Source organism: Passer domesticus, chromosome Z, assembly GCF_036417665.1.
Source record: "Passer domesticus isolate bPasDom1 chromosome Z, bPasDom1.hap1, whole genome shotgun sequence".
Taxonomy (NCBI): Eukaryota; Metazoa; Chordata; class Aves; order Passeriformes; family Passeridae; genus Passer; species Passer domesticus.
The window spans coordinates 45,968,742-45,989,242 of record NC_087512.1 but is presented as its reverse complement, the minus strand read 5'-3'; the positions used below and the strand labels follow the sequence as shown (position 1 = coordinate 45,989,242).

General features: G+C 37.9%; 2 long non-coding RNA genes across 3 annotated transcripts; one reads left to right on the top strand and one right to left on the bottom strand.

Moving 5' to 3' along the window:
* The first annotated feature begins 11 nt into the window (after positions 1-11).
* Positions 12-10,050, top strand: LOC135291538 (uncharacterized). Its single transcript, XR_010354349.1, has 4 exons — positions 12-1,722; positions 3,980-4,091; positions 4,752-4,880; positions 9,918-10,050. It is a non-coding gene; the product is annotated as an uncharacterized LOC135291538 (long non-coding RNA).
* LOC135291537 (uncharacterized) lies at positions 4,993-19,802 on the bottom strand. 2 transcript variants are annotated; one of them, XR_010354348.1, is made up of 6 exons: positions 19,583-19,802; positions 16,319-16,396; positions 16,041-16,239; positions 14,684-15,116; positions 11,448-11,663; positions 4,993-10,078 (listed from the first exon to the last, which is right to left on the bottom strand). It is a non-coding gene; the product is annotated as an uncharacterized LOC135291537 (long non-coding RNA). The 2 variants fall into 2 exon arrangements; XR_010354347.1 differs by having other exon boundaries at positions 4,993-11,663; positions 19,583-19,801.
* Between the last annotated feature and the right edge of the window lie 699 nt (positions 19,803-20,501).

Below are 20,501 nucleotides of genomic sequence, written 5' to 3'. Positions count from 1 at the left end.
AAGGGTCGCCATTCCCCAGGCAGCGGTTGTTTCCACGGTTTAACGCTGTGGTTGGCAGCCTCGAGAGATAGATGTTCTCCTGTCCGCCGGCACTGCTGGCGCTTGGGCAGCACCTGCACTGCTCCCACAGAGCATTGCCGCCGTCCTTTCCCTCTTCGTCTGCCCTCGGGATCTTCCCATGCCTGTCGCTTTTCCCATGACGGGCCAGCCGCTGCCCTCCCTGCGCCCCCAGTGCCAGGGCCTGGTGGGGCAGCGTGTGTCACACTGTCGTGGTTTGACACTGTGGGTGCCGAGTGCCGGGCACCCACGAGAGCCGCTGACTCACCGTCCTCTGCTACGGCTGGGCAAAGGACAGAAAAATTGAACGTAGGCTTGGTGAGTTGAGATAAGGACCAGGAGAAAATGTTCCAAGGGCAAAACAGGCTTAACTTAAGAGATACAAAGTGAGTTTATTACTAACAAAATCAGAGTAGGATAATGAGAAGTAAAATAAGCCTTTAAAAATAAGAGCAGGGAGGCAGGGCACAGGAGTTTTGGTCAGTTCACCCGAGGTTTTCTGCTGCTGCTCAGGGAGAGAAGCCCTTCCCCTGTCAGGCCGTGGGGTCCCTTCCCAAGGCTCCAAATCTCAGGAGCAGCAGTCCTCCCAAAACTGCTGTGCGTGGGTCACTCTTCCATGGGGTGCGCTCCTCCAAGGACAGGCTGCTCCAGCCTGGAATCAGGGCCCCCTCTCTCCAGTGGGTCTTCCTCAGCCTCCTCCAGGCATCCAACTGCTCTGGCATTGGCATCTCCCCCACGGGCTGCGGGTGGATCTCAGCATCCCCCGTGGATCCCCATGGCTGCAGGGGCACAGCTGCTTCACCACGGTCTCACCACGGCCTGCAGGGGAATCCCAGCTCCAGTGCCTGGAGCAGCTCCTCCTCTACCTTCTCCACTGACCCTGGTGCCTCACATGTTCTCCCCTCCTCCTTTTCTCTGACTAGAACTAGAATTAAAACTGCACCCCCTACTTTTGTGTTAATATCTTCTTAAGTATGTTATCACAGGGGCATTACCATCATCTCTAGTTGGCTCAGCCTTGGCTTTGTGTGTCCATCTTCAGTGCCATCAGCCATTGGCTCTGCCAGACATGGTGGAAGGTTCTAGAAGCTTCTCACAGAAGCCATCTCCATGCCCCCTGCTGCTACCAAAGACCAGGCCATGCAAAACCAACACACACACGAATGTTGGGAATAGCCATATCCAGAGACAATGTCAGCCTGCATTTTTACAGGCAAGGGTGACTCCTCTTTGTGTGTTTGGCAGATTCTGAACTGGTCAGTCCATTTCCAGAATATTGCTGTATGACCTGAGACAGCAGATCACTAGAAGAAAGGCTTGCCTCCAAACCTTTTGTTTCAGAAATAACACCAATAGTCAAGATTTTCTTTCAGAAGTTTAGTCCGTACTGTCTCCACCTTGCCAGCAGCCATCCCTTTGAGACAATCCCAGACAATCCCCAAATTCTGTAAGACTTCAGGGGGCCATGGCTACTTTCTCCAGCACAGATGACTGGTTCAACTTTTTGAAGTTATATTTTTCAATCAGCTTCCATAAACTAAGAACTTGCTCTTCTTCATGCACTGTGTAAATCACAAGGGCATGGCCTCTTGTGATTCCCACATTGTTTTGTAATGCTTGATCAGTCAAGAAGTGTAGTCTTAAAGAGAAAGAATGTTGAGAAAGGTGAGTAGATTTATATGAAGATCCTACGTTTTCATACCTTTAATTTAAAAAAAAAATTATTATTGAAGATTATAATAGAGAACTTCCTTCTGTCTGCAGCAGAGGTCAGCTGCTATTTTTCTCTTTGAATTCTCCCTGTAAGAAAAATTATTTTGTTGCAGTAACTCATACCAGTATTACTTCTTTGCAGGAAATCCTAGCTGCAGGAGCATCTTACCTTCAGTCCTGCTTTGGTTTCTGACTTTGCTGATTTTTTTTGTTCAGGCAAATGCTGTGATTATTTTTTTACAAACAAACACTGCTTGTTAGGCTTGCTACACCATGTTGTTCCACTCACTATCCCTTGTATCATTCACCTGCTCCTTCCCCTTCAAAGACTCATTAATAAAAGGCCACAGGAAAAAAGGACAGGAATTTCTATAAGGAGCCACAGAAGCAATCTTTCTGGTTTTGAAAGTCTAGGTTTTATTTTAGTAGCTTTCTTTTTCCCAAATGGATGACTGTCATAGATGGAATATATGAGGCAACTACTTCATATTTGTTCAGCTTAACTGAAGGCTGAGGTTTCTGATGTAACTTCAGAAACAGACTGAGTGACCTGTGCTAAAATAACCTATTTTAGATGTTTTTGTGGGTTTTTTGCTTACCAGCTTTAATGCCATACTAAAATTCCCAAACTATTTCACTGCTAAGCCTCACATTTATCTCAGCTCAGAAGAGATGTCCCAAAGTCAGAAAAAAAAGCGGAGGATGATATGGCAGCAGAACTTTGTTTCAGCAACAGCATGCCTGGTTGAAATGCCATTAAATATGTTGTCTGAGAATCTTGTTTCTCTATCAATGTGTACCTTTTTAATGTATAAAAATTAGTTTAAAAAATTCCATCCATGGAAACTGGTTATATTTCAACCTTTATGGTTTTACTGCTTATGCAAGAGAGTTGACTGTTGAGAAAGGCTCTTGATACAAATAATCAAAATTCCAGTCCAAAACTTATATGCAGGTAGGCACCAAGTGTCAGGTTTGATAATAAAAGCTCAACCAATTGTTGCTTGAAATTGCTCAGATAGGTCAGTCATAGCTTACAGTGGGAGCTTGTTCTCAGGAAGACTGCATGAGTAACTGTGCTACACATGAAGGAGGTATAAGAAAAAAATGTAGGGTAGGCAGCAGAAATGTTACACTTGAAAAAATCAGGACGGATTTGGCACTGCAACTACTGCAGGTAAGATAGGAGAGCCTTGATATGATTACAGCTTTTCTGGATTTAAAAAGTTTAAAAGAATACTTGGGTAATATTTTACTGACCTGTTGTTTTAAATATCGAGGTTAATACTGGAGAGGTCAAGCAGATCATTCAGTGAGCCCAGAAGGCTCTGCCATTGTGGGGGCTGACCCCATTTTCATTCACTGCTGAGGCAAAAGTGTGATAAAATGCTAAATTTTTTAAGAATACTTGCTCAGGAAAAAAAAGTATCTTGAGAGGCCTATGGGTGTGGATTTTTTTTTAATTGCTAAAGGTGGTAAGGCTTATCCATTTACATGCTGGCACAGTTGCTGTTGAAAAGCAGAGGAAAACAAGGTTGTGCCGTTTGTTACTAGTTTGCATCCCAGTTCTGACATCCACACTGTATACACCAGTGGGATGCTAGAGCTCCTGATTAAAATGCTCTGCTGCAGCCTTCCCCTAGTAACTCTCACATGGTCTTCTTTCTTCTACAGCATCACCCAGAATGTATCACAAATCATTCTGTCCAAAAACTTTGGGTGGGGAAGGTGGTAAAGAAGGATTTCCTCTTGTGTCATAAGGTCAAGGGAGGGCAGAACCATAAATTCAGGAATTATTAAATGAAAAGTTCCTTTTTTCTATTAGCATGTAGTAAAGATAGCACTTTAATTTTTGTTCCAGTAATTGCTTTCAGCTTCTTAGGGATTAAATTAATTAAACAGCAATGAATTAGCATCCTACTTTGCATTTCTCTATATAACCTTTAATCAAAATATAACTAGAAAATGGCACACATAATAATGTCTCTGTAGATCTAGACAGGATTCATTAGGTTCAGCACAGCTAAAAATCTATTTTAGAAGTACATCTCAGATTAAATACTTCTCAATGTTTGTACTTTTTATTGCAATTGCTCTTGTGATGTAGCCCAAAAGAATGAGTCGTAAAACTAATCCTCACACAAAGCAAACACAAGAGGCTTGACCATTCTTAATTTGATATCTTTGATTTGCATCCATTCCTTCTCAGATCACAAATATACCCAAGGCACACTTAGAGCCAAGCTGGAATTTCTGTCCAGTCACAAGAATCAGCAGATTTGGGAAGTGAGCAGCCAGTAGTACCTCTGTGTTACACCCAGGTAGTTTTGAGCAGCACACATTTTTTGTTCATGTTACTTTTTGTATTTATTGCAATACAAATGAGCTGTTGCGTTCTTCTGATGTACTTATTTTTCTTATGCAGATTATCTGGCTATATGTTGGGAGATTCTTATAATGTGTTCTAGAAGCATATTTCAAATAAGAGCCTGCTCATTTGATACTAAAATAATGAGGTTAATAAAGCAGTATTTGAAGCATTTGGAAATAAAGATATTTCAATTTGTCTCTGTGTGAATGAGATGCTACATTCTAATTTCACTAAATTACTGCTGTTATTGATTTGGGAACCCTTTCTTTATAGCTGACTTTACAGTTTGAGTTATAATTTTCTGATAATAGGAAAATATGCCAATGATAAAAAAATTACTTCACTGGTTTTGTGGAGCAATAGTTTTGTCTCTAGCTTAGAATTAGACAAATTAAGCAGATGTATCTTTTCTCTGTTTGCTGGCTTCAGACAAGGCATCTTCTTTATCTTTTTGCTCTTCTTTAGGAAAATTTTATATAGGGCAAATTAGTTACCCTTATAAATAAAATAAATAAATAAAATAAACTCACTGAAATTTGCGGATAGGGTCTCTGGAGATTGAATGTATACTGTACCTGCTCCAGTCTGTAATTAGGGATTTCTTCTGCAGTTGGTGCTGCTGTCTTCCTTGAAACACCAAATAATGACAAGGGAAAGAAAGATTTGGAGTCTATCCAATTCCTTGAAGAAAAAGTCTTTAACTTTGAAGCCAGAAAGGAAAGTGAAAGAAGTGTTTCAGGTATGTGTTCTTACTGTCTGAAATACACTGAGTTTTTTGGGTGGTGTTGCTTTACATGTTTGTTTGTTTGTTTGTTTGTTTGATGATAAGCCATGATTAGCAGACACCTCAATTGAACAAATAATTTCTTTATTAAATTTAACGTAAGACTTTTTATCAAAATGGTCTTCTTCTATGAGAACCAAAACATCACTCTTTCACTTTGGAAGGGTAAAGTATTATGACAGTAAATTTGATACTAGCTGTAATTGAGACATATATGCCCATTTACTGAACTCTCTTTGAAAAGGTCATTTTACTGTGTGGTCATCGTCATCTCTGCAATCCCTTGCCATTTAAACATTGTACCCCTACATTACTAAAAGTGGATATTACTCTGACATTTCAGAATTAGCAAGCTAGATAACCATTTGTTAGGCAATACTAATTTGAACAAATTTTAATAAAGGTTATTGATAAGATTTTATGCCGACATGGCCATATGCAAAATAAACTAGACTATTTTCAGGCAGTGAAAGGGTCCAGGATCCTGTGATAAAAAGCAAAACTTGTTATTAAATTTTAAAAATGTAAAATTGCCCACAAAAGAATTGCAGAAATTAGTTTTGTGAAACTAAAAAAAAAAGTGCCTCATGTATAGGTCACAAGGACTGACTGCAGCACTCCTGTGCTAGATCAAATTAACTATACCAGGGCAGGTAAGGTACAGGTACAGATGTATGGTGACCTCACTTCAGATCTGGTCTATCAACAGAGCAGTGGCTTGATCAGTTTTTGCAAAGGAAGAAGCTTTTAAAAACTTGCTTGAGACTATAATCAGCTACTTGCATTTGGTTCGACTTACCACAGGAGCCTTTACCTTTCTGTTAAGAGGGGTGAGGTACCCATGTTGCTTAACTGTTTATTAAAATTTCCTGGTATTACAGCAGTCATAGCATTCCAACATTGTGTCTTAGTTACCACTTAAATTATAAATTTGCTTGCCAGAATTGCTACTTTTGATATTCAAGCATTTTCATGCTCATTCAGTCCTTAAATATTTTTGAATGTCCTCTCTGAATTTTAGGCATTCAGCCAGAAAAGTGAAAGGAAAATCATGTACTCCAAGTACATGATTTTCATTACATTTCAGAAGTGGCCAAAATAAACTTAATTGAAAATTTATACAACAAATTCCAATTCATGGAAAATTCAAGTTTGAGAGAATGACTATAAATGAATAAAAGAATCACAACATAGGAGTTCATCAATTTTCACAGATACAACTACAAAATCATAATGTTCCAAGCAAACAAATAGCACTACATAAGAGGTAGGTATATGTAGGGTATAGGTATATGTACATATAACATATGTACAATGACCAATGTTCAGAAATGGGTATTTCTACAGATTTGTTTAAACATAACTGAAGCACCTTAACTAAAGCTGTAGTTGTGGAAGTTCTGGCTGAAATAATTACAGCAATTTGTGCTATTTCTGCTCTTCTCTCACAGGGAGCTCCTAAATTTACCTCACCCACTTCATCCACTTCACTACAAAGTTAATTGAGTAAGCAATAGTAGATTTCCCTGGCAGAATAGAAATGGCATCAATATCCTCAACCATTTTAACATCTGATCACATCAAAGGCCTAAATTATTCATGTTACCCAATCAAAGCTGATTTAATTGTGAATATCTCCTAGATAGATTTGCTTGCATTAAAACTGTAAGGAGACTGTGAAAGTTAGAAATCAAATACAAGTAATTTTCACAATGTAGTTGCCCCCTTAAAAGTGGAAAGAGATAGTGTTTCTCTCCATTACTTGAGTATTTCAAAAAAATGTCTAAGAGGTCTAGGTCTATCAGGTTTGGTGAAAATCAGTGAAGAGGATACTCAGGACTGAGACAAACCTATATTCTTAGGTCTCAGGAAGCCATACTACAAAAAGGCAAGAAGTTCTGTTGCCTTGAAATTTACATAAAAAATCATGAGTTAGTCACAAATGGGAGAAAAATAGTGAAAAATGATAGGGTAAAATTACAGCTCACTGGACTATAAGTTAGTAGCTGCTGATTAGGACAGGTAGTGGTCTGCTCATCGCCTCCAGTCCTTTCTTCTCTCAAAGAAAATAGTAATTCCCATGCTACTTTAAATGTAAGGATTGTATTTGTCTAAAAAACCTGCTATTTCAGGCCCAGAAATATTCCAGAAATGGTGGGCTGCAAAAGGCAGTGTTATTGGGTTTGGGATTGCATGTCCTGTCTGGTTGCATGGTAGCCTCAGTGGCACTTATGATCACAAGTGAATTTTGACTTCAAGAACATTCATTTCATGACTGTCCTTGTTCTGGTTTTTAAATTTATACAGTAGTTCAATTACAAGAGTTTCATTACAGTGGTTCAGATCTTGAGAAAGCATTTAAGAAACATGGATTCCTTTTTAGTTGTTCTGTTGACTCCAAACTGTGACATGAAGCACCAGAGCCTTTCAGCTGTCTAACAAATTGTTTCCACCTGAATATCAAAGGCATACAGCCCAACATTTCTTTCAGAAAGAGCCAATGTTTCTGTTGCAGTTCACATAAGGCAGAGATTTGGAGCCTTATGCACCCTGTAAACAGATTGGAAAGCCTAACTATGTCTAATGTTAAAATTTAATTCTGCTTCACCAGGCACACTACCACCTGGCTAATGAATTACAACACAGCTCAGTACTAGGGTTACTGGTAGATATACATGGTGTAATTTTGGCTGGTCTTAACTTACTTAGTGACCCAATTTATCAACTGGTTCTTGTGTGTTGTACTTGGTGCCTGGATGATGGAAGAGCAGAAATTATATCAATTAGAGATTTATGATGAAGGTGACTTTTTTGAGGTTTTAAGCCAGAAAATTAAACTGTAACAGAGAGCATTAAAAATTATTCCATACAGTAAATACTAACATTACACAAACCTTATAATAGCTCCAAGACATAGATGAAAGTCTTTATGGACAATTTCAAATAGCTCTTCTTCATATCTATCCGATGTTCCATAATGGAACACGGAGATGGCAAGAGGGTGTGAGACAGATAGCATATGATAGCTATAGAATACAAGCATACAACCCAAATACAATTAATACAGTCCTTCCTGCTTTTTGCTTAAGAGAAAGGAAAGGCTTATTATATGTATCAGGGTGGAGCTTACTAACATCCTGTCACCATAAGGATATTTTTTTGCTATTTGTCTTTTATGTTAGAAAATTATGTTTTCCTCAGAGCCTGGTTAAATATCAGACATAGGTGATACTCCTTCAAAGCAAAAGAGGTACTTTCTGTAATCCTCAGCTACTGCCACTCTTCATCCTTCAGTTTCAGCTAGACACAAGGATTTAATGCCTTAAAGATTGGAGACTGAATTCTACAAATATTTATGGCTTGGTTTGGTTTTTTCCTTTTGTTTTGGTTTTATAGAAACTGTTATAATTGTGACTATCTTCCCCTTAGCTATTTATGACATTATGACATCCATTTGCCATTAACCAATAAGCTGACAATTCTTTGTAACACTGAATAATATTGTGTAACTATACATCTAATTAGACTGCAGTTACCACTATTATCCATTTTTTCCTTTTGTTGTGAGATATGCTTACATGAAAATAAAATCCATAGGACAGCCAGCTTAGTTGTCAGCCTCAGTGAAGGCTGGCAAGATTTCAGTGCAGCACATAGACAGTAATGGGCTGAAATCAATTTTACATTTCCATTTCACATATTATTCCTTCTGTTAATATTTAATCCAGCCTTTGAAGACTTCAAAGGACATTGGCTTTTTTTGTCTCCTGCCTTCCCATTTTATCTTCATTGCTAGTACCTGAGATCTCCATAATTGCTGTTAAAGAGATTACTCTTTCCTTGTCTAGAAACAGGTTCAGGTATTTAAAGAGAGATTTTGAGAATTACTGGAATAACAACATTCCCACCTAACTCAAAAATAAGTGATGTAGATCTTCAAAAATTACTCTCAAAATGTGTATACAAAGAGATCAGAAGTTTGTATTCTTTCCCTAGGGAAAAAAAAATTGTCAACAATTTGGTAACCAAAACTCATTTGTGTTTGGCTTATTCCAAATCTACCCTTTTATTGACTAACTACAAACTATCAGGTGTCAAACATGTGCGCAACATCTGAAGCAAGAAGCTTTGTTGCTAATTGGGATGTCTGGATACTACATTGGGAATCATAATCACATGCAGTGGGCTTCTCCTCTGCTCCACAGAGAAATCAAAAAGATTTGAACACACTACTGCACCAAAACATTGCTGCTACATTTTACTTACTTAGGACATAGCAGCTACTCGGAACAAGTATTTATATAACTAGTATTGCAAATTGCCTAGGCAAATGTCACTTTAATAGTCACATTGTGTCCATGTGAAAGTGTCAAGGTGTCAGTAAAATATCTCTTTTTACTTTTTTGACTTATAAAAAAAAATCATGCACAAGGAAGTGCACTGTTTTTTCTCTGAGCATATAAGACTAATGGAAGTTGTTCTTGTCTTAAACCCTAAAACAGCTGAATTTTGCTTTTAGTCACACCCTATACCAGAGGAGAATACTAGGAACAAATTAAGGTAATTTCAAGTGCAGCTTAAAACAGATTAGTTGCATCCAATATGACCATACTGCAAGTTGCAAGTTGAACAGCTGCATCTAGGAAGTGCTCCCATGACTGTAATGTGCTGTGCAGCCCAGGCTGGGGTGCCGGGTGTGCAGGTGTGTGCAGAACAGCTAAAATGCAAGAATGATGCAAAGAAGTACCTAGGCCCAGGATGACAAAGGAATTGGAGAAAGAACATTACTGAGAACACAGTCTTTGTTTCAGGACAAATCTGACCTATATCTTTGGCTTCCCTCATAAGGCTCCTAAAAAATTCCAGGAGCCCCTATGAGAAAAGATTTTCTGCAGCTGGAGAGAGGCTGTGATGGTGGTATGTACTCTGAGACAGAATTTGTGTTTCAGAATTTTTACAGTTGTTCTTATCTGGGTTAATACTCTTCTACAGAGACCAGCTTTCTCCAGAGATTTTGCAATCCAGTGGGCTGCATATGCTGTAGAACTGTCAACTTGGGAGGGATCTTTTCCAGAGAATGCACCTCCACCATGGACTCCCCAGCCTCTGTACCTGTCAAGAATTATCTTCTGGCCAATCAGTCCAGCATCAGCCTGAAGGAGAAACAACTAAATTTATTCACAAGACACAATAGCTCATCCAATACCATATTAGGTTTGTGAGTACAGTTTTCTTTTCTATTTGTCACATATGTGACTATGTTCACAATGTTCACATTCCCATGCAACTGCTTAATGAAAGAGTTCACTACGTGACTGGAGTACTTTTCAGAAATGTACTAAGCCATCTGTGCTGATGTCACTTTTGAAAACCTTTAACAATGCAGCACAACTATAAAAATAACAAAAAGAATGCTCCCTTCAAATCAGCAATGACAAAATGCTCTCTCTGGTCAACGTCTTCACTCAGCAGCACTTTGAAGAAGGCCAAGAACTTAAGAGAAGCAGAAAGAGATCACATACAATCTAAAAGGTCGACAAGCTTTACCTAGATACACATACTAAATGGGAAACAGGGGCTTAATGAAACTACAGCTCAATGTTTTTAGCACAAGACTACTGAGAAATTTAGCTCAGTTCACATTAATGGTTCACTGGTGACACAAGTGATACAATACTTCTTTCTTCCTTCCTGTACCCCTGGTAATGGTCTCAAATTCCTGCATAGATTTTGCCTACCTCCTACAACTTTATGAGTTGATCTAACTTACTCAACCAAGAGAAGTACTGCCTCTCTGTCAAATTAGTAAAGCTGGCAACTACATGCTGATAAATGACCTCCAGAGTGCTGAGAAATTCTATCCTGAAAGAGGATAAATGGCATTAATCCACTATTTTCAAATCTCCAAATAAGTAACATGGGAGCAAAGCCAACATTTATTTCTCAATTAAAGTGGTATCCCTTCATTATTCCAGCATGGTTAAAAGCACACCTCATCGTTTTAATCCTTTTGAACTCTCTACACAGAGTTTTGTGTAATGTAACTTTTTACAATTTCATAGCAAGTGCCTTTCTTATCTAGTGCCAACACCTGGAAAGCAGAACATATGTCAAGTTCTAATGACTATTGATACTTAGTATGTTAAGTATTCCTTGAAATTTGTTCAGCTTTTGTGAGTAATTTCAGTGTAGATATCAGATTGATTGTTATTTCTGGTGGTGATTTTTATTGTGGAAGTGAAGAGATACTGCCAGCCAGCCATTTCAGCACATAACTTAAGAACTGGGTTTTCCTTATTTAAAATACTCTCTGAAAGCAAGTCAAAGATCCAGGAATGTGTACATGTAGCTCCCGAGCAGGTATAGCTGTCCAGTAAGAAAGCTCCAGTAGAAGTAACTGAAGCTTCCTTAAAAATGCAAGGACTTTTTGGTTAAAGGTATGCCATACAGTTCAAGAGAACATTTACAAGCACATGGTGGAGTCTAAGTCTGCACAGGCTGTTATTTATCAAAGTACCATACCTTAGGACCACCTTCTACAAACTTTTCACTTGGAAGAAAATGATAAATGGGCCTCATCAAGATACTTCTCTGGAATGACTTTTTAACAACTTTCACCATCGGCTCATTCTGTATTTGCTGTAGCAGTATGTTCAGTGCATGATTTACTGAAATCACAAGTGTGTGCACTTGGATGGGCTCCCGTGCAACATTACATTCCTTCTATTCCATCGGGACCTAGTGAGGAAAAAAAAACGGACAATGAACACTCAGGGCCAAAATGAACATTCAGGGCCAAAAGCACCTGTCTGAAAGCTGGAAATGAACCTCACAGTTATTTTCTGCAGCTAAAGATAAACAGATGAAAGGAAATGGGATGAAAAATGATGGATTGTTGTCAATGCTTAAACTCACTGTGGGAAAGTAAAAACACTACTGAAAGGGTTAACTACAGGATTCTGCATGCATTGCCATGGAGAAGTAAAATAACAACATGAAAGTTACAAAATCCCATTATTTTAGCAGCTGATGTTAATCAATCTGGTTTGCTATGTTAACAAAACTTCAAATTGTGAATTGGCAATAAATTTTTGAGAGCCCTGCTAAACGAACAATGTAGATCTTATGATAGGCTGTATCCTTTGCTCTCTTCTACATGGCTTTTATGCATATGCAAGTATATAAACTGGCATTGTTCCATCCTTAGTACCCATTTTCTTACAGTCTAAAGTGCTCTTTCTATTTTCCTACTCTTCAAACATGCTTGAATAGATCATATATCAGTCTGTTGACATGTTCTGTACACCCCTTGCAAGAGGCAGGGACACAATCCATGTTGTATTGCAATAACAGCAGCAATACATTAAGTGCGCTCAATGCACTTAATCCCCACTAAATAACAGAAATTAAAAGTACAACACTTTGCTGTACTGGAAACACCACATGTATGCTTTGCCTTTGCCTTTGCACAGCCCAGAAAACAGAGAACTTACTGTCTTTGAACAGCCAAAGTGCATTGCTCTTACAGTAGGCTCAGTGACTAATCCACTGAATGAAGCAACACAGCTGTCAGCAGCTGGTGATTATTCAGAAAAAACTCCAAACCTGATTGTTGGTAATTTGTTAATGTTCCTTATCTCCAGGGGAAAACAAGGAAAATAGAAGCATTGTTTTGAAGACACCTGCTCAGACAGTGATAGAGTAAACAAACATATGTTTGTATATGCTATACACAGACATAGCTTAGAAAACTCACATCACCTTGGAACACAAGAATGACAGCACCATTTTTGACAAACATAAATTCTAATACAGTAGCAGACAGGGTAAATTATTTCCGTTGTTTCTCACCCTTACAATGTGAGTTATTTTATGCATCTGTTATAAACGTGTGTTTTCCCATCTGGTCTGACCCAGGGCCATGTTGCATTTCATTCCAGAGCCCTTATGTTTGCAATCAGTTTGTGTGCCAGGAGGACTGCTAAGGGCATACATTCCTCAGTTTCATCAGTGGCATAGCCTAACATCAAACCCTACATTAAAAATTGGGGAATTGCATTGAAAAATGGGGAAATAAGCCACTCATTCCCACGTTCTCTTTCCATTCTGCACCTGTCTCATAGCACTTCAGAATCACCCAAGCTTAGCAAGAGACAGCAGTAATATGAAGAGTTAATACCCTTCACATACAACCAGCCCAAAATAACATTTATGTGCAAAAATGACAGCCACAACAAGGGCTGGTTCCCCAGAATGGCTCTGCCTTACACATCTTTAACAACCCACTGCTTCATTAACATAAAGCTCATCAAGACTGCTCAGTCTTCTCCCCACAAATGACACAGAAATTTTTGCCAGGCTAAAGGACTTGAAAGATCAGAAACTTACTGACTGACAAAAACCTTAATTGTACGTCTATCCTGTTAAGGCCACTGAATATGGGGAAAGCCACTTTCCTGGAAACGGGTGAAGGCTGTGTTCACACTTCTGGTGATTAAGAGAGTGCACAGTGCTCAACTGCTGATTCTTGCAATTTGCACAATAATTTTTAAGGAAAGGCTCCAGTCCATTGTAATTGTAAATGCTTGTGCTTGTGCTTGAAGATGTAAGTGCCTGGAATTACCTGATCCCCTGCTCCAATGTCATCATCAGTCTTACCATGGGAGACAGCCTGATTGATTTCTTTACATTGTTGTTTTAGGGCCACTAAAACTGTGCAAGTCTTGTAGTCCAGTCTTACTGTAAAGTTAGCTCATACATTCCTGAGAGTTCACAAATTGCTAGAGAAGTTTTTAAGGATTATCTAGTTGTTTTGGCTAAAACTTTTAAATTCTATGCATGTAAGCTTCCTATACTTCCTATTTTTTATTGCTAACAGAAGCAGACAATCAGCACATCTATTTAACAGTCTCAGTGTCTGGGTAGGTTAGTGCTATTAAGCCAAACTTGAATTTTTGAAACTGATAGGATACATGTAATCCTACAAGCTACCCTGCCAAAGCTTGTTATGCTCATTATGACATTGTTTGTTATGACATTGCTTATTTTTACTAGGGTTCAAACCATTTGGGTATTAAATGGGAGAGGAGTTTGTAAAATGTTACCAAAAACTGGTATTCAGTTTTTCTTGCAGGAAAATGTTTTAGAATTCAATTGAATTAGAGGAAAAAGTACACACCAAACATGAAAAGGGAGGACTGAAGGGGAGTAGTGATGTAAGTAGTTCAGCTGCTGGAAGGAAACTCCTTCAGCATGCATACAAAGAATACATGAAGAATTCCTTTGGTGTGAACTTCCAATGTCAGAGGCTTGTGCAGCTCAAGAACAAGGAACATCAGTTTTAAAGCTTTCATTGTACAAAGCTGCAGATGTAACCACCTTCTGACATTTATCCAAACACTAGCTCTTCTGCCTCACAAAAGCAAGAGAATAAATCTTTCAAGAATAAATTTTCTACAAATATGCCACCTTCAATATTGTCAGTGAGAAATACATATCAACAACAGTTGTGAGTCTTCTCCCAGGCATGGATACATACCTCATTTTATTCTTCAGAAGACCATAAAAACATTACTTTGGCCACATACAGAACAGACACACCAATTAATACATGTAGGATCTCACTGGGGAATCAGAATCACAGAATATTCTGAGTTGGAAGTGACCAACAAGGATTATTAAGTCCAATTCTTAAGTGAATGGCCCATACATCATTTGACTTCATGATTAGTATTATCAGCACCATGCATCTCACTCACCTTTGGAAGAGTCATTGTATGCTATCCTCTTCAGGGTCCTTCTTACAATTTGTTGATAATCTACTATAGCCTGGGATGTGATCCCTCCACAGAGCAAAATCATTCCAGTTTTTGCCACACACTCAAGAGAAAATATGTCAGTAAAATCTCAGAATTTTACATATGCTATTTTACAGAGAGATCCTGAAGATTATTCTATGAGCAAACGATTAATCACAGGGGAAACTCAGTGTAAAGCCTTAGCACACTTATGAGTCTTTGTGCAAGGACTCCTCTCTTCAGCTCATATGAACATTTAAAAGCCTGCATGCATTTGGGGACCGTCATAGCCAATTATCCTATCTTCACATTGGGCAGAAGCAGATGTCTGTAAGAGCAGATCAAGTATGTAGGGTTGTCTCTCCAAATACAAGAATTTCAGCTCAGTGTTTTCCTGAAACCAAAGGAAGATAATTTATTAACAGATGGCGTTACCAGTCTTCGATACATTTTTATTGCAGTAATTCACCCAGTTGTCCTTGGCAACCACAAAAACTTTTAGCTTCAACAAGATCCTGGAGCAAGAAAGTATGCAACTTCATTAGAGATTTTGTGCAGAATCATTTAATATTTTGTTTTGTTGTTTGTTTCAGGAGTCCATCTGGTCTGCAAACCTTTCTGTTTTATGTAAAAACATATAGCAGACAATAACAAAAAAAGTTGGTACAACAATATGATCTATTAGGTCTATGTAATCATGTCACACCTGTTTCTTACATCTCTTACACCTATATTACCTTAACATTTTTGCAGCATTCCTCTGTTACCATCTTCAACTTTTCAGCAGTTTTAGAAGCATAACTGCCTGAAGTATTGAAATACAAACTTCATCAAGTCTAACACATATGAGAAACCCTGTCCTCACATCTCACCGCTCACATCTGTGCACCAAGGATGACATGAGATGTTTCAGATGAAAAATATTAGATCATTGTGTTCATGAAATGCAGCTAGCCTCTGTGCTGTAACTATGGCCTCAATGGCTTGTTCTAGAAATACAATCACTGCATTTGGAAAGCTCTTTAGGTACATTCGCTTTCTGTGTCCATTTTCTCTGGCAATCCAGCTCATTCCAACTTGGGAACATGTTCATAGCTTCTATTGAAGTGACAACATTTGTGCATAGTCCTAATGGAAAGTCACACAAAATAGCAAGCCACCTTGATCAGAACCAAATTCAAATTATATTATCCTTCTGTGAACAAAGGGCATTACCCTAATTACTCTGTGACGTGCACTTTGACATACATCTTTCCACACTTCACTTTTTTCCTGATTTTCTTAGATTCCTCAGTAACACCCACCCTGACAAACTTACTTTTCCATGATACCACCTAGTATACTTTTTACTTTTCATAATTTTTAATTTGCACTGGAGTATTATTTCTTTCTTTTATTCTGTTCAATTTTTTTGCAGCTTTTTTCCTCCTTTTCCTTCTCTTCTGAATCAGAGTGCCACAGCTGAGCTCTTTACTGGCTGTGAAAGTCCTGACTGGCATCCAGCTACTGGAGAAACTCTGGAACAAAAGACATTATATCAACATTGATTACATGTTGTACTTCATTCATCTGTTTTTCTATCTGTATTGTACTTACCACAGGCAACCTTGGCATCTGGATCAATTTTGAGATGAGCATCTAGAACAGCATCACTTATCTGATCACATAGCTCACCTAGAAGATAAAAATAAGACAGATATCACATTTCTTTATTGTGATTTAAAAAACTTAATAAAATAGGTAATTTCCAGTTTAGAGAGTTCTGGTTTTTGGGCATCTGCCAATAAGCAATTTTATCAATTACATCTTGAAATGTACATCTTACCCTGTTGTGATTTTTTGCCTCAAGTCAGTTCTGACATTTTACTATCACCTGCACAGGCCAGCAGCCTCCTTGGTGAGGGGACAATGAAAAATGCCTGCAAAGGCATCTGAAATAATCAGAAAAATTTCAAGAGAATTAAATACTCTTGCAGTAATTTTGGAAGAACCAAAAGCTAAGACCTTTAAGACCTTACTTAAGCTAAGACTTTTCTTTTGCAGTTTTGCATTCTTCTCCTCTTTTATTTTAAACTCTTTATTGCATTTTCTGTGTGCATTAATTGTTTTGATCAGCATCTTATAACTGTCAGAGGTCTGCCCTTTGGCAAGGGTTTATCCCTTCTGTCCCTGCAGTGTGGACCTCTGAAATATCATGTGTCAATTTTTGTGGATGACAAGAGGAACTGCTATCCCTACAAAAGAGTACATTATACTGAATTCTGCTCCTGCAATTATGCACTGCTATCATTCAGGTTCAGAAAAGCTTCTGCAAACATTTTCTCAGGGTCAAGCATTGGCCCTCGCCATATTTTAGTTACATTTCTGAAGTGCTCGTCTTTCTGTTTTGGGAAAAAAACACTGGAGAAAAAAAGGTTTTACCCATACCGTCTTTAGCACCTATGATCTATTTTCCACATGAGACCTGAGTATATCCAATACATTCGGTTTGTTAAAAGTTAATGAACAATTTAGGGGACAAATTAGGATTGTCTCATCAGGGTAACTGAAGCAGTGCAAGCAATCCATGTTATTACTTCAAAATGACAAGTTGAGAGAGGTAGCATGTAAAACTAACATGAGGTATATGAATTAATTTTCGCCCACCATCATTACAAAAAAAAAAGCCATCCAAATTATGTTCAGCCACACAGGTACACAGCTGGATCTACAAGACCATCTGTATTAGTGAGCCAGATACCCACATAGTTTGTAACAGTCTATATAATTATGCATGTAATTGCCAATTGAAAATAGCATCTCTTGCTATTAAAATTAATGAAGAGGCATAACTGAATGTCCACCTTAAACTACTTATTTGCTTTTACAGATAATCTGGCCAGGAAGCACACAAACATCAGGATGAAATTATAAATCAAGAGTAGAGTTATTCTGTATTCCAAAAAAATCTGTAATTCAATGCAGGGTTAAAGTATAAATAGAAGTATAGTATGAGAACTGTAATTATCTTTCATCACAACCTAAAAGCAAGGAAAAGGGAGAAATACTACCTGGTAGTTTTGATGAACCATTATGCCATCCATACCACCCCACTCAAATACAAATTATAACTATTTTTTTTTCTTTTACTATGGAAAAAAAAAGATGCTATGTTAGTTTTACTCTTAACATTAAAATGCTCAATTCAAAAGCACTACCTTTACTATGAGTGCTACAAATAAATGAGGCCCTTTTATTCACATAGGCTATAGTGGTCTCAATGTCTTCATGAGATTTCCTTATGGAAGTGCACAGGTTGTTTCTTCATTGACATAATTTTCACAACACGAATCAGCAATTTCTGTACTTTGTACATTTTATTTCTAGCATTTTCCCCAAGCAAGTTAAAGGTAAGCATCTAAACTAATTTCTTAATCGTTTTCAAAGAAAGTCCAACAATTTAGAGGTTTGGAAAAAAGAAAAACAAAACACCAACACACCATCTTCATAGCTGTAAATCCTGTCTTCAGCTCTTTGTGCTGCATTATTTTCTGCCTTAAGCGTTATCCTCCTGGAATTTATTGCCACTCAAAGATTAAGAATTCCATAAATTATATTTCACCTTCACTGATAAAAATGTACCACTGCTTGAAGGCACAAGGACATGAGATGAAAGGCGGAAACATCATGTAGTCATAATTTCAGACCCAGAAGTCATTTGAGCAAGCAAGCATAAAATCAGGAATGCCACATCACCTGGCCAGTTTGATACCCCGAGGTAAACTGAGTTCTGAAGACTGAGAAACTCATTCCCACCAAAGGGTGCAAGGCTCAAGCAGGAACGGCATAATCTTTAACCACTTGTAAGTTTTATTGCCTATGTGCACCATTACAACATGCTGTGCACTGTTTTACAGCAAACAAGTGGTAGCTCAAGATATGGTGCCATATGCTGCCGAGGTCTTAGGGCTGGTAGGCTGTTCATTAGGGGCAGGGCAGACCAGCTAGTATAGCTGGTCTCACACTGTACCATTCCTCTCTAATGAGTAAGAATATGGATACACAAGAAAAAAGTCACCACAAACCTTTAGTGTTTGATACTGCTCTCCATTTATCACTTTTTTTTTTTGTATTTTCTTCTACTATGGAAAAAGTAAGATGTTATGTTAGTTTTACTCCTAACATTAAAATGCTCCATTTGAAAGCACTACCTTTACTATAAATTTGAGTCATTACCATGTGTCTTGGAGGCCCAAACTTCCTCTAGTGACTCAGTTACCACAGCTTCTAGATAAGTATTATTACAAACAAAGTTGTATGACAGCTGAATTTAGTGAGCAATTAGAACTGAAGCATTACCTTGCAGTTCAAGACCTGGAAAATACAATGGTTTCATACATCCTAAACTTGTTGTGAACTTGTGTTACCAAAAATGTGACAAATAGACACATGCAATATTATAGCAGTATCTGGAATGCAGCTCTAATGTAAATTAAAGCTTAATATTCCAAACATTCCAGAGAATCAAAGTTCAATCATCTATAATATATATGTGCGTAAAGTGCTACTTTTTTTCATTACAGAATAAAAAAAAATTAAATAGTTACACTAATACACATGGCAGCTTCTCTTCTACCTGTAGACTGATCCATGCTTTTCTCAAGCAAAAGTTGAGTTACCTATGTCAGATTATATTGCATGCTAAACAAATAAGACTAATTCTAGTCAAGCAAACAAAGACACTAATCCAAAATCTATTCAAAATAATTAATTTATTTTTTCATTTCTCCATTGGGGGAGATATCACTGAACTTTCATCAGATAGCATTCTTCTCTGCGAGTGCAAATAAAAGCAAAGATACAATCAGCATTTTTACTTACCAGAATGTCCTTCAGCAACAGATTCTTAGGTAAAAATAAATAGTTTTCTATTTTTGACTTGTTTTGATATCTTTAGCAGGTCTGCAAGTAAGAAAGAACCAAAGCAACTGGACTACAGAAGAAATGAAGGCAGAAGGTGAAGTGGAAAGATTAATGTCTTAATGCAAACAGTTGATGTCATTGCTCCTCCTGTTTGTTCACCAAAGATTCAATAGGTAAGACTGATCTTACCTATTGTAAGGTGGCTTTTACAATGCACTGCTACAGAGAGTTCTTTCCTAAGACTTCAGTGTGGGTAACTTCCTCAACTGTGCAGAAGTGTATCATTATGAAAGAACTGTGAACATAGCAATCCAAAGTTCAGTGTTCTTGCAGACTTCCCTGAGCCTCGATTCTTACTCCTTATTCTAAGTGCTAATTAAAGAGCATTTTAAGATATTAACACAGAACATAGATTTTATTTGAATTTGTAGGGATAAAAGATGTTTCAACTAGGCATAATATCCATACTTTTTACTCAGCTGCAGTGGTGAACTGTGCAGAAATGTATCTCTTCATGTGAGAACAAATGTTCAATACAGCTCCAGGTGGAAGAACTGCTCTCTCCTTCCACAATGCTGGTAGCTAAATCAGGAGCTATAGAACAACAAAACAGCACTCTGTAGAAACAGGAATTAAGACAGTGGGTTCATTACAAGTTCATTACCTTGAATTCTGAAACTGAAAGCTATACCCTAGCTCAATAAATTTTTGGTTTGTTAATGGTCAGGCTCTCACAATCCATTTTAAAGACACATACTTTATGTCTCAATGGACAGACACTAGTAGGAAGCAGATAGCCCCAAGTATCCAAACTAAGCAAAGAAGTGCTGCCCATTTGAAAGCACTTTTTTTTCCCTTTGGCATGTTTCAGAACACT